Source organism: Zonotrichia leucophrys, chromosome 7 (assembly GCF_028769735.1).
Source record: "Zonotrichia leucophrys gambelii isolate GWCS_2022_RI chromosome 7, RI_Zleu_2.0, whole genome shotgun sequence".
Classification (NCBI taxonomy): Eukaryota; Metazoa; Chordata; class Aves; order Passeriformes; family Passerellidae; genus Zonotrichia; species Zonotrichia leucophrys.
This window is the reverse complement of record NC_088177.1, coordinates 6,284,741-6,297,047: the sequence shown is the minus strand read 5'-3', so window position 1 is coordinate 6,297,047 and position 12,307 is coordinate 6,284,741. Positions and strand designations below refer to the sequence as shown.

At 42.6% G+C, this 12,307-nt stretch overlaps 1 protein-coding gene across 3 annotated transcripts in view; it reads left to right on the top strand.

Annotated features, from left to right (window-relative positions):
- Window positions 1-12,307, top strand: part of THSD7B (thrombospondin type 1 domain containing 7B) — a 299,951-nt gene that overhangs the window by 30,682 nt on the left and 256,962 nt on the right. The window lies entirely within an intron of this gene.

The following is a 12,307-nucleotide window of genomic DNA, read 5'->3' as shown; positions in this document are numbered from 1 at the left end:
CACTGGCAAGATGTCTATGTTTCCAGCTTAGCTAGTTTTATATTCTGTTAATTTTTTTTTTTTTTAACTAAAGGCTCTATGGAAGTAATAGGGAGCTTGCATTTTGTTTGATTGAATCTTGAATTTAATGCTAAAAGTGAGAGATAAATTTGTATTAAAATCTCTTCCCCTAAGGAAATTTGATAACTAAACTGCACATATTTTCTTCTTGTAATAGCTGTCTGATTGGCTTTTAATAATCAGAGTGTTTTTGAAGACTGCTTATGTAAAAGCAACAAGTTGTTAACTTTTAAAAGTATTTTTATTTACTTTCAGAGTATGATTACTGCAAAGTGCTTTGTGCAGGTTCATTTAGAGAGTGTCACCTTGTGGTTACCACTCTTGCAGGAAGTTTGCATCTGATAGATTGATCCTGCTGTTGTTGGAGATGACAGCAAAACCTTTCCAGAACGCAGCAGTTCTGTAGCTGGGACGGGTGACATTTGCTCTGATTGCTGATTTATGGGCACTGAGGCCTCTCCTCCCCAAATCAGGGCAGGGGGCTGTGAGTGGTGGTGTGGTTTGTCGAATTTGAGCTGTACTCCCTCTCCCCCACAGCAGTGCCCAGAAGTCCTGAGCTGTGTGTGGCTTCTCTGAATCTTTTCCCCAAGAACAGCTCTGTCATTTTTATCACCCCTGTGCTCCAGTGAACGTGGCAGAGGTTCCTAGGGCACAGAGCTGCTTTTCCCTTGCCATAAAAATAAAATAGGGCCTGGGGAGCCCCTGTGCAGCAGAGGGGATGCTGTACCAGTGTGTCTGACTTGTCCTGGGAGCTTTTCCTGTGCTGTGAGTCTGTGCAGGTGTGCAGCAGCTCCAGCAGTGCTGCTGGTGGTGAGCTGAGCAGAAGGTGGGAGCAGGCATGGCTGGGGAGGTGGAGCACCCCATTCTTCCGGAGGCTCCCAAGGTGTGCCAGTCCTGCTCCTGTCCATCAGTGCACCCCAGACAACCAGCTCCAGGGCTGGGGACCAGAACCAGAGCAAGCCACGCTTCTGTGTTTTACATTTTCAGCTAAAATTGAGCAAAGCAGCAAAATTAACTTCCTCAAATCAGACCAAAGCCTAAAGTCTAGCTTCTGCAGCTCTGCCTCAGTTTAAAGCATTTGCTCTGATTACCTGGTTTGGAGGGCTTCATGGCAGATCCATTTTCTTTATTTGGATTAAGAGAATAACTGAGGCGAATCATTGCCATATAAGATATGGCATTTCAAGTTTAGTTCATGGTTAAAAGGGTTTATAATGAACTTTGTTAAAAATGTCTGCTGATTACTCTGGTGAACTGAAGTGCATATTATAAAAGCTGCTGATTTTAAGTCCATCTTACATAAGCTTATATATTGAGAACTTTAAAGATTTTTTCAATATAAATTTGGACCAGCTCTTGAAGTAAGATTACACTCTGGGTTTTTAGGATGTGGAGATTCCAAAGGTGTGCATCTGCACATTCTTTCTGATGCCTTTGTAGACCAGAAGTCCTGTCTCTTAACTCCTGAGGAAGATTGACTTCATCTATTACATAGGTAGAGATTTCACATGAAGTTTCCTAGACACACATTACTCAGAGGAACTTGCCACTGTCCCTGCTTTGAAATGCTTAAAAACCCTGTGGTTTGACCTTAAGCAAAGGGCTGAATTCCTGCAGCCAGGCTCTGGCAGGAGTTCTGCATTCCCTGGGGTGGGTGTCACAGCACATGCACAGCTCCTGAGCCAGTTGTTAGGCTTTGCTCAGGAGTGGTGGAGCAGAGCATCACCTGCTCCCTCACTGTGCCCTTCTGTGAGCTGCACCAAAATAGCCATGTCTGTGTTCAGCAGTAACAATTACTGAGCTGTGCCGGGGAGAGTCTGCTGGAAGAGAGACTTGCAAACCTTGGAAGAGCTCCTTGTGTAGAAGTCTCTGTGTGTGTGTGGGTTTCCCTTCCCTGTGGGGGTCTGTGGGGACTGTCTGTGCCTCAGTGTGCTGGTGTTTGGAGCTGTAAGCCCAGATCCCTGGGGGAACAGCAGCAATTGATGCTGCTGTACTGCACAGTGTCTTGTGGGAGCACAACTTTGTCAAATGAAAAGCTTTAAGGCCAATGGCTCTAACTTATCCCATTTCCTTTTCATCTCAGGGATTTTTTGTATTTTTTTTTTTGGAGTAAGCCTAATACTCATGAAGTCTTACTGAAAAATGGCTCACAATTATTTTATGGGTATCAAACACTGCAGAAGGAGTGTGATGATTAATACTGAAATAGTGAAACAACTGGGGGCCTTGTACCTTGGCTAGAAATAATTGACTCATTAATCTTAACCACCGCATGGGGGTCAAACATAGTTTAATCCTAATAGGTGGGAATATGCCAGATTACACTCCAGTTCTGACAGTTATTCTTCTCTCTGGAACATTTGCTAATATTTTTACAAAGAAATTAGGAAGAAAGAGAATAGAAGATACCAAGCAAGCTCTAATACATATACTGAGACAAAACAGCAATGAAGCAGAATTTAAACCTTTACAAATGGGATTTTGAGATATATTAGATGAGAGCCAACAAATGAGAAAAAGGGAAGGATGTGCCTTTTTTGGAATTTGATTTTGCCCTGTGCTGGTTGGATGCTGTTCAGTTTCTTATCCCTTTCAAAATGGATGTTCAGCCACCTACTTGTGAGTCTCTACTCCCTGAGTGAGATGTTTAATGCTGTACCTCAGTACAAAACAGTTTTTAAACTTGAATTTGTCTTCTATCAAATCTACATGTTACAAAATGCCACATTGCAATGTAGTGGTTGTTGACACGGTATTATAATTTAAATAATGTTTCTAACCATTGGCAAATACAGCTCAGGGTCTGGTAAATAATGGATGGAAATTACAGTCGAAATGGGAATGTTAAATAGCCATTCTTAACAGATGGTCATCAGAAATCATTCAGCTTATCTTTTATAGACAGCACAAACACAGATATCTGTGCTTCTGCTGAATCAATTTTTACGTGAGCTCCTTGAAATTGTGGAGCAGAGTCCCAGCACTAGTGGCAGCTCTGGGAAGTCCAGGTGATGGGTGGGTCTGTGTTGGCTGGGCACTGAAACACGGATCTGAGTGTGGTGGATTGGGGATTCCTTGCCTTCAGGCTGCTGCTGTCAAACCTGTGTAAAAAGAATTGATTTTGCTGAGGAGAAAGTCTTGGGCTGTGGGCTGAGTAAGAGATGAGAAAGGTTTGTCTTTCCTCCTGGCCCTCCTGCTCTCCATCCTGGAGCAGAGTGCTGTGTGTGCTTGGGCTGAGGAACTGGGTGTTAGAGTCACATCTTCTCTCATAAATCAGGGATGATTGACACCGGAAACTGCTCCATGGCCACCAGTGGTGTGTTATGCACATGTTGTACAAAAACTGGCAGTAAGCCCATCAGGCTGGATTTCAGACTCCATGTAACAAACACTTCCCTACATTCCTGTGAAGGAAAAAGCTGCTTTAGAGCTCTAAGTGAGTTAGCTACTGCAGATGGATTCTCCTTGAAAAGTGCTTCCCGAGCTCTGGTATGCAAACTGCTCCTGTCCTTGGCTGTGCAAGCAGCTGGTTCTTCAGTCTGTATGACATACAGGTTTGGTTGTGTGTTTTTTGTTGTTGTTGGTTGTGTGTGGGGTTTTTTTTTGTGTTGTTTTGTTTTTGTTTTTTTTTTAGAGAGGGATGTTTGGAGAAAGTAAATATGAGCCGTGACAAGGAAAGGAATGGTGGGTGGCAGACCTTTTACTTTAAAAAGAGGCAGCCAAAAGTAGGAGAGCACAGAGGTATCATGTTCTTGTTATCTCCATATGTATAGCTATGTGCCAGGATTGTCATTAAAGGTCCCAGAACAACAGGAGGAAGAGCCTTAAACATCCTGTGCTGCCTCAGAAGCTCAGTGACTGCAGAGGTTTTGCAGATGTGAGAAGAACAGGTCCAGTACTGCCAAGAGCTCTGGTAATGATACTGAAGGTGCTGGTACCTTTAAGCAAATGAAAAGGTTGGGAAAGTTTTGTGCACTCTGTAGAACTGCTCTCATTTCCCCCAGACAGCTTGGGTTATAGTGCAGCTAACCAGGGCATTGTAGGGGCAAAAATGCTTCTGATCCCCAGGTGGAGCCAACACAGGAACATCCAGCAGTGCAATGTGGTTTTAGAGATGAGCTTAAGGACTTTGCAGAGAAGCGTGAGTTCGGACATGTCGTTGGTAGTCACCATTATTTTTAAGCCAATAAAATAACGAAAAAGGTGTTGAAATATAAAAATGCCAAGTGAGACAGGTTCAGAATGAGATCCCATTTAGCAGTGTTACACTGCAGATAGATGCCCATGGAGCAGGGGCTGTCAGCTGCTGGCGCTTCACTCGACAGCAAACTGAAAGATGAATGCCTGTGCTGTCTGATACTGATGGTGGAGTCATTGGGGATTACAGATGTATGAAGACAGACATGAAAAAATCAATATGATTTGGGGTACCAGAAGTTGCCACCACGTCATTAAAGTGATGCTCTGTCTCTCTCAGGAGGAAGAGAAAACTTCAAGGTCACAGGAGACAGCTGCTCCATGCTATGGTGTGATAGGTGATAACACATGTGAATTGCAGGAGCACAGGTGATACTTCTTGATGTTTGATGGGTTCTCCAGAGCTCTGATAATTTGCAATGAGAAATGTTAAGGCTTCAGGATTTAACACAACTCAGACAAATAAATGCGTTCTCCAGTGAGGCTGATTTTGAGGAGAGGAATTTTATCCCAGGAGCAGCCTGAGCCTCCTGAAGGACTAGCTGATTGTTGTTGGCAAACTTGTGTCATAGTTTGGGTGTGCCTGTTTAGATGGTCTGTATTGCTTAGTTACAGAAAGGAAGACATGGTGATAAATCTTGAGGACAGGTTCTGCCCGTCAGGGCTTTCTCAGACAGAACCCCTAAAAGGCATCAGAGATGGGACACAAAATACATCAGTGCTTCTGCAAGAAGGAGAAAGCAGTGAATTATCACTGAAAGTGGCCAGATCTTTCTTCAAATTCGTCTTATGGTTCCTTGCTCTCAGAACAGACATACATTGTCAGAAATACTGATATCAAGTGAATCATCTGTGTTGTTATATAGCAAATAGTTTTTGAGTAGCTAAAACAAGCTCTGTGCTGTGAGTCTAGTCAAACATATGTATGTCGACAATGATACATGATTACTGTTAAACTTTATAAATCGTGTGTAGTGAGGTAAATGAGCTAAAATCAGGCTGAAGAAGTATGCAAATTAAAAGTAAAATGGAAATGAAGAAGGCTAGAAGGGAAAGATACCTACATTTTTGAGAGTGCATTAGAAGAGGCTGTTCTTGTGTAACATTTGAATTTGTGTAATGCGTCTCTGAGAACAGGGGATGGGCACAGCTGTCTGGGCAGCGGGCTCAGTGAGGATGAGGAGCCTTGCTTTGATTGGAGAGAGGCAGTGGAGATAAAAGCCAGAACTGTTCTGAGCAGCTCCATCCTCAGGAAAGAAGCATCAGGTGCCCAGCCCCAGCAATACCCAGTCCTTGTGTCCAGCTCAGACGTGGTGCATGGCAGGACAGCGGTGGGAAGGGATGGGTTTGGTAATGGAACTCTGCAGGGCAGAAGTGCTGCTGAATTCATCTTCACTGCTGGTAGCTTGAAGATGCTGTGAAAGGAATCTGCAGCTAAAGGAGGACTAAAATTTCAGGTACACTTTGATATTTTTCCTTTGTGACACGTTTCAAGTGTGACCATTAAGCACGAAACCTTGACTAGTGTCAGCCTGACATTTTGTTCCCTGCCTGATGCTGCTGATGGAGTGGTGATGGGCAGATCCTGCTGCAAGGGATGGCTCATTGCTCAGGGAGCAGGGGGACTCTCTTTCACAGAGAATGGCATCTCACACCAGGGTTATGGGCTCTCAAAAGTTGGAAAAACTTTTCTATGAACTTGGGAGAATGGATGAGACTGAAGGATGCCTGCTCCAGCTGATGTGAGCCAGTGGTCTTCCAGCAATTGTTTGGACTGGCTGATGGGAAGATGGCCAGTGGCTTAGCTGGCCATATCAAGAATGACTTCAGAGAGATGCTAATTTTTCTTATGCATGTCACCCACAAGTTGAAGAAACTGATGTTTCTTCAACTTGTATTGAATCCCATCAATCACATCAGTTTATCACATTAAGGTGATAAACTTTGGGAGGACTGAAGGGGCTCATCAGCTACTGGAGGTGCTTGGAAGGTTGAGCATAGTTCTCAGCTGGTGCAGTTGGGTTGTGAGATTTTGCATCCCCTGAGGAACATAATCTGCAGTGAGGGAAGGCAGATAAATACAGTGTGCCTGTAAGCATGTGGCTGGTGGTTGGTCATAAGATGGGAACTCATCTAGGACTGTCACTACTGGCATTTAACTGGGCAGGAACCTTAATCCAACATAAATTGTTATGAGGCTTTCAATTCCCTCAAATTAAGGCTTCAGCAGTAAGTTTCTTTCAAAAGACAGGAGGATTTCCTGGTGCTGCAGTGTGTGATGTATTATTTGTCTGCCCTTATGATTCAATTTTCTGTGTGCTGCTTAACTGCTGTGAGGAGCAAGGGGAAGCAGTTTGGTGTGGGAGAGCTGCTGCAGAGCAGGTTGTGCTCAGGCACCCCGGGAGCCCCAGCTGGGGCTGGCAGAGACAAAGCCTGGGTTTGGCTCGCTCATGGAGCTGCTGCCCTGGGGTGGCAGCAGGGTCCCTGCAGCAAGGAGGCTCCAGGGCACCCGGGTGACAGCCTGGGGAGCTCCTCCATCCACCCCATAAAGCAGGTGTGCAGGGGCAGGGCTGCTGCTGCCTCCCTCAGCACCCCAGCAGTCCCAGGTTTGGGTTTTCTCTGAGCTTCACCTGCTCCAGCAGATCCAGGAGTGGATGTTACTGCAAACCATCTGTGCCCCTACGGCTCTGTGGGGCTCTGGATCTTGGTCTGGCTGCTCATTCAGGGTTCATTGTCACAGTCCTGTCTTGCAGTTTTGTACTGGGTATTTTAATGTAATACATCAAGTTTGTATTAAAAAAAAAATTCCTCCCTCTCCCCACACTGTGCTCTTCTAAAACGTTAAGATGTGTTCAGGTTCTTCTAATTTTCTGTTAGATTTCTGAGCATCTCTTAGGATGCATTAAAGGTGGTGTCTGCAGATTTTATGTTGCCACCATGAAAGAGACAAAACTTCTTCTTTTGAGATAAAGGAGATTCTGATATAATAGCAGAATTTACAGATTGAATCCTTAAGGAAAAGAAACAAAGTAGTGGTGCACTGTAGGGGGAATATGGAGGAAATATTTTTCCTGTTGTAGTAGGAGTGATTAATTTTAATTGTAGGTCTTGTACCGTGCCAGTTGCAGACAATCAATTTTGTATCAAATAATATAGAATGTGTTGCCAAATTATATATGCTAATTGATTATGAGCTTGTGTGTAATGTACTATTAAATTTTATTTTTAGCCTGGACTGTGCGTGCCTGTGTTCTGCTGCATGGTCTGAACCAAATTTCATGGTGGTAGGTGTGTCCAAGGGAATTTCATTTCTGTAATTGTGGAGAGGGGGCTGGTGTCTGCCTGGGGCAGGCACAAACTCACTGCTCCCACGGGTGGGAAGGCTGCAGCATCCTGGGTGTGCTGGGCATCCCATCCATTGCTGCCACCTGAGGGGGGAGTGGGGGTGTGAGGAGGAGTTTGCGCTGATGAACCAGCTGAGGTTGTGTTGGAAACTGGAGGGAAGCATCCAAGGAGCATCCATACACATCCAGGCTTCAGTACATCCATGAGACACCTCCTTAATTAGGTAAAGCCATAAAGGAAATAAAGATTTACATTTTTCTCTCTGATGGGATGGTACTTGAGTTAATTGCTTCTAAAATGAGACCATAACTTTTAGCAAGGAGGATGGGTAGCTACTGTTCAGATTTCATTTTGATAATTTTCTTAATACTTTGTTTTATATCAGAAACCCAGTTTGAGATTCAAGAGGCCACTTTTATGTTTGAGGCACTGGGACACTGAGAAGTCATGCTAAACAAATGTGTGAACTTGATTTCTGATGCATTTTTTCCTTCCATCTTTGCACTTTGCTGCAATACATGTGTGTTTTCTTGCTGTGATGTTTCTGAGAGGCTGTGGGAAATGGGGTTATTAATAAACACATTCAGTAAGTACATTAATGAGTGTATTTTATGTATATGACTGCACATCTGCATACATTACATGCTCCAGGGCTTTATCCAGAAAGGCAGTTTTCCTTCTGGAAATAAAGTGAGACAAGTTTTAACCAAGGAATTTGTTTTAAGTGGATTAGGTCGCTAAAAAATTTCATTTGAGTTCAGTGATGGCAGACTCAGGTCCAGTATTGTAATACTTCATATCAAATGGCATAAATTCCTTTGATACAGGATTTATCTAGTGCTCCTTGTAGTCTTTTAAAGAAAGATTTAGAGAGAGCTTTTAATTCATACTGATTTTCTTTCTTAAAAGAAGTTGATTTTTTGTCATGAAAAATTCATATATATTACACTAATTAAGAAGTGCATGCACCAGATCTGTCTAGACATAATTTTTGTAGGTTTTTTCTCCTTCCTCTTCCACCTCTCCTCTAGTGCAGACTTTTGAACTGGTTCCTTTCAGAAGGGAGTCACTTCTTTACAAAAGCTTAGGTGTTTGCACAGGCTGGGCTTTTAAAAAACATTTTTAATCCATCCTATTATTTTTCATATCCTATAGCAATACATAATGGCTTTTATTAGGATGGTTACAATGTCTTTTTAAATCCCCAAATAACACTTGGCATGTCAGGATTATATATAAGCATAACCTTTTTTTTGAGCGTGTCTGGAAATCACAAGGAGCCTGATGGACGCTTATTTTTCACAGGCTGCTGTTCTAACCCCCCTAAGGCAATCAGGAGAGAGCTTGCAGTAGTGTATGTAATGTGAATAATTTTGGATACATTTCTTTTTCATTTCTCTAAGATGCCTGTAAAAGAGTCTGGCTTCTGGAGCTTCTCATCACCTGCTTTCTGCAATCCCAGCCCATTTGCTGTGTCTTGTAAGGAGCACCTGAAATCACTGGTCACATTTGAGGGTAGTCCTAAAAAGGTTAGAATGATTTTTCTTTTTTTCCCCCCAGTTATTTTTTCCCATCCGTCAGAACTCATACTGCTGTATTGGAATGGAAATGTACAGAAGAGACAGGGTTCACTGCTTACAAACCTGTTTGTTTGTTAATTTGGTACTTTAAAATTCAAATTTATAGCTATAAACGATGCTTAACTGCAAGAAGAATTTACATAAATACACAATTTCTTATTTCCCTACTCTTAACACTTTCAAAGCAAAGTGAGATCCATGTTTAAAGTACACATCATAGCTTCAGTAGAAGTTTTGGCATGGATACATGTATTTTCAGGATGGGTCTTTGGTCTGTTTAATGCAGGAAGTGAGACTGGATGTGCACAGTGATCTCCTTAAACTGTGTCAGTGTTTATTACAGAAAATAAAATCACAAATTTTGGGGGAAAACAAGCCCTCTATTTGTTCAAAAGTTAATTAAACAGTAGCAAACAACCTTTGAATGGGTTTTGAATTTAGAGAAACTTTATTAGAATGGAAACAGGCATGGATGTTGAGCAGATTCTGGTGGGTGTGTTTGAGGAGCTGTTAAGGTACAGACTTGCATGAGGGTACTTCGAGCAGTGTATATGTACAAAAGCAGAAAGAGTTATACTGCTGTAACTTCATTCCTAATTAACCTGTTTTCTTAGAATATTATGTTTATTTTTAGCTCTGAGAGCAACTCTGTCTTTTCTCTGATGAGAAATGCTATGTGAGACAAAAGGGAAAGTCGACTTTTGACATATTTCTCTCTGCAAGTTGTTTTCCATTAATAAACAATGATATTTAATATAGCAAATGTGTGAAGGGAGGAAATGAGCAGTGTTTTCCCTGTGTTCCAGTGTCTGTATCTCAGTTTGGGTGCATAAGTGTGCACTGAAATTCCACAAAAATGGAAACATTTGTTCTGTCTCAGCTCACGGATTGTGTTAAGGTTCGGTGTTTGCTGGTGGAGTGTGCAGGGCACGGCAAGATCGTGTTAGGCTGCCAAGAGATAACAAAACCACGCAGGTTAATGTTTAGGAGATTCACTGGAGCTGGTACATGACTATTTACAGGCACTTCCATCCCTGAGAGGCCTTGAGAGGTTTCATCTCAAGTGATGCTCCTTACAGAGCGTCAGAGTCCTGATGCAGAGAGCTTCCCTTGCCTGGAGCAATGCTCTGGGGGTCTTGGTGCCTCTCTGTACCACTTCAGCAATCTGACAAACTGGCCTCAGAATGAGATGGCTTTGCAAAGTCTCATTCTGATGCTGGCACAAGTCTTGTTAAGAGATGGAATCATTTCCCAGGGTCATCATTCAAATAGCAATTGGCCTAATCCAGAAAAAGAGGAGAAAAAGTCCTTTTTTCTTGTTGGGGTAGGATAGGCTATCAGTGTCTCTGTAATGTTCCCTCATGGATTAAGTGCTGCTCCTCTGTAGATACACCAGACATCAATCTTGCCAGCAAAGAAGAGAAGCACCTCTGAGCTGGCCATCAGTTCCTGGGTATATGCTATCATCATTTCACTCTGGGGAGATGTGACATCTGTCACTTGTTCCTGTGGGATTTGGGGACTATTGAGTGTTGAGAGTGACAGCTGCTTCAGTGAGCCTGGCAGCATTGATCTGAGCCTGGAGAGTCCTCATGGCTTTGCTGAGGTGACCTTCTCCCAGGGTGGGCTTTGCAAAGGGATCTGCAGCTTCTCTACGTTCTGTGTCGTTCTGAACCTGCCTTTTCTTCTCCCTGGTGCTGACAGCTCGTTCATCTGGAGGTAGGGCACACATTGATATTCCAGTGCAGCTCTTCAGCTGCTGGAGGTGTTGGCACATCACAGGGATCTGTGGGAAACCCTCCCTTTTGTGTGTGTGTGTGTCTGTGGGTTGCAGCCTTGCTCACGGAGCCACTGGCACCAGCCAGATCCCGCATGTGCATCCTGCACCCTCATCCTTGGCAGGGGCTTACAGCACTGACAAACCTCCTCAAGTGGTTCCCTAAAAGCATTTTTTTTAAGCTCCTCCCAAATAAATTCCTTAAGATTAAAAATATATGGCTTGTAATAATGTCTCTATCTATTTTGTATGAGGTGGTGCATAGCTCTATCTGCCTGCTAAATGCTGCATATTGTTTAAAGCCTGTCTTGTGCTTTTTCTTATTGATTAATCTAAAATACAAATTTACAATTGATTCTCGAGTCTTGGATGCTGCTGAAAACCTCTGCTAGGAATAGATTTATATAGATGATATTCACTGCTGTTTCCAGCACATGGAAATATACTGAAGCACTATTTTTAGATGTTTTATATGCAGTCAAAAGCTTTTTGCTCACCCTCTCTCCTGTACTTTTATTTCTTGCAGTTTGGAGAGTTTTGGATTAAAATAAAGGGAAAATTAGGAACAACAATCAATTTACCCTTAGCCTTACAGTCCCTTATTACAATTGCTAATTTATCAGTGGGTAGGTACCTCTCTTTTGTAATGGATATTGAGGATAATTTTAAATGCAACTCTTAAGCTTAACCAATTTACATAGTACTCTGGGAGATTAGTCGCTTCTGCATAAAGAGCTGTGTGCATTCCAGGGGTGTTCTGGAGCCCTCTTGTGTGGTTTTTTTGAATGTTTGTTGTAATAATAATTGATTTCCTTAGCAAGGTGTTGACCTCTAAGTAAGTATTGCAGATTGAAGCAGTAAAACTTTGGAAAATTGCTTGGAAGTTTTTGGTTGGAGCAGTTTTTCTCAACTGACAATTGTGTTGTGTTTGAAAGATGGGGTTGGGGGTCCAGGAAAACTGTTGGATTTTATGTTCTGTGCAGGCTATTTCCAGTCTTTGGAGTTTGGGGTTCCATGGCTCTGGTTTGCTGTTATTTTGTGGTTTTTTTCTACCATCAAATGATTTTCAGTGAAACAGAAGCTGCATTTTCCTCTCTTCTGTCCTTCCCTTCTATCTCTGTATATTTACTTTCCTTGTTTTTTAAAGCCATTAACATCGCTAGCATCAGGACGGAAAATGTGAGAGCCACCAAATAGGATTATGTTAAAATGATGATTTAATTGAGCTCTTACACAGGATAAGAAGATTGTCTTGTTTTGCTGAACTGCAGTTTATGGAGGTCCTTGGCAAGAGGAAGCCAAGTTGCTTTGGGCATTCATTAGCACCAAATCCAAATCTGCTAAATTT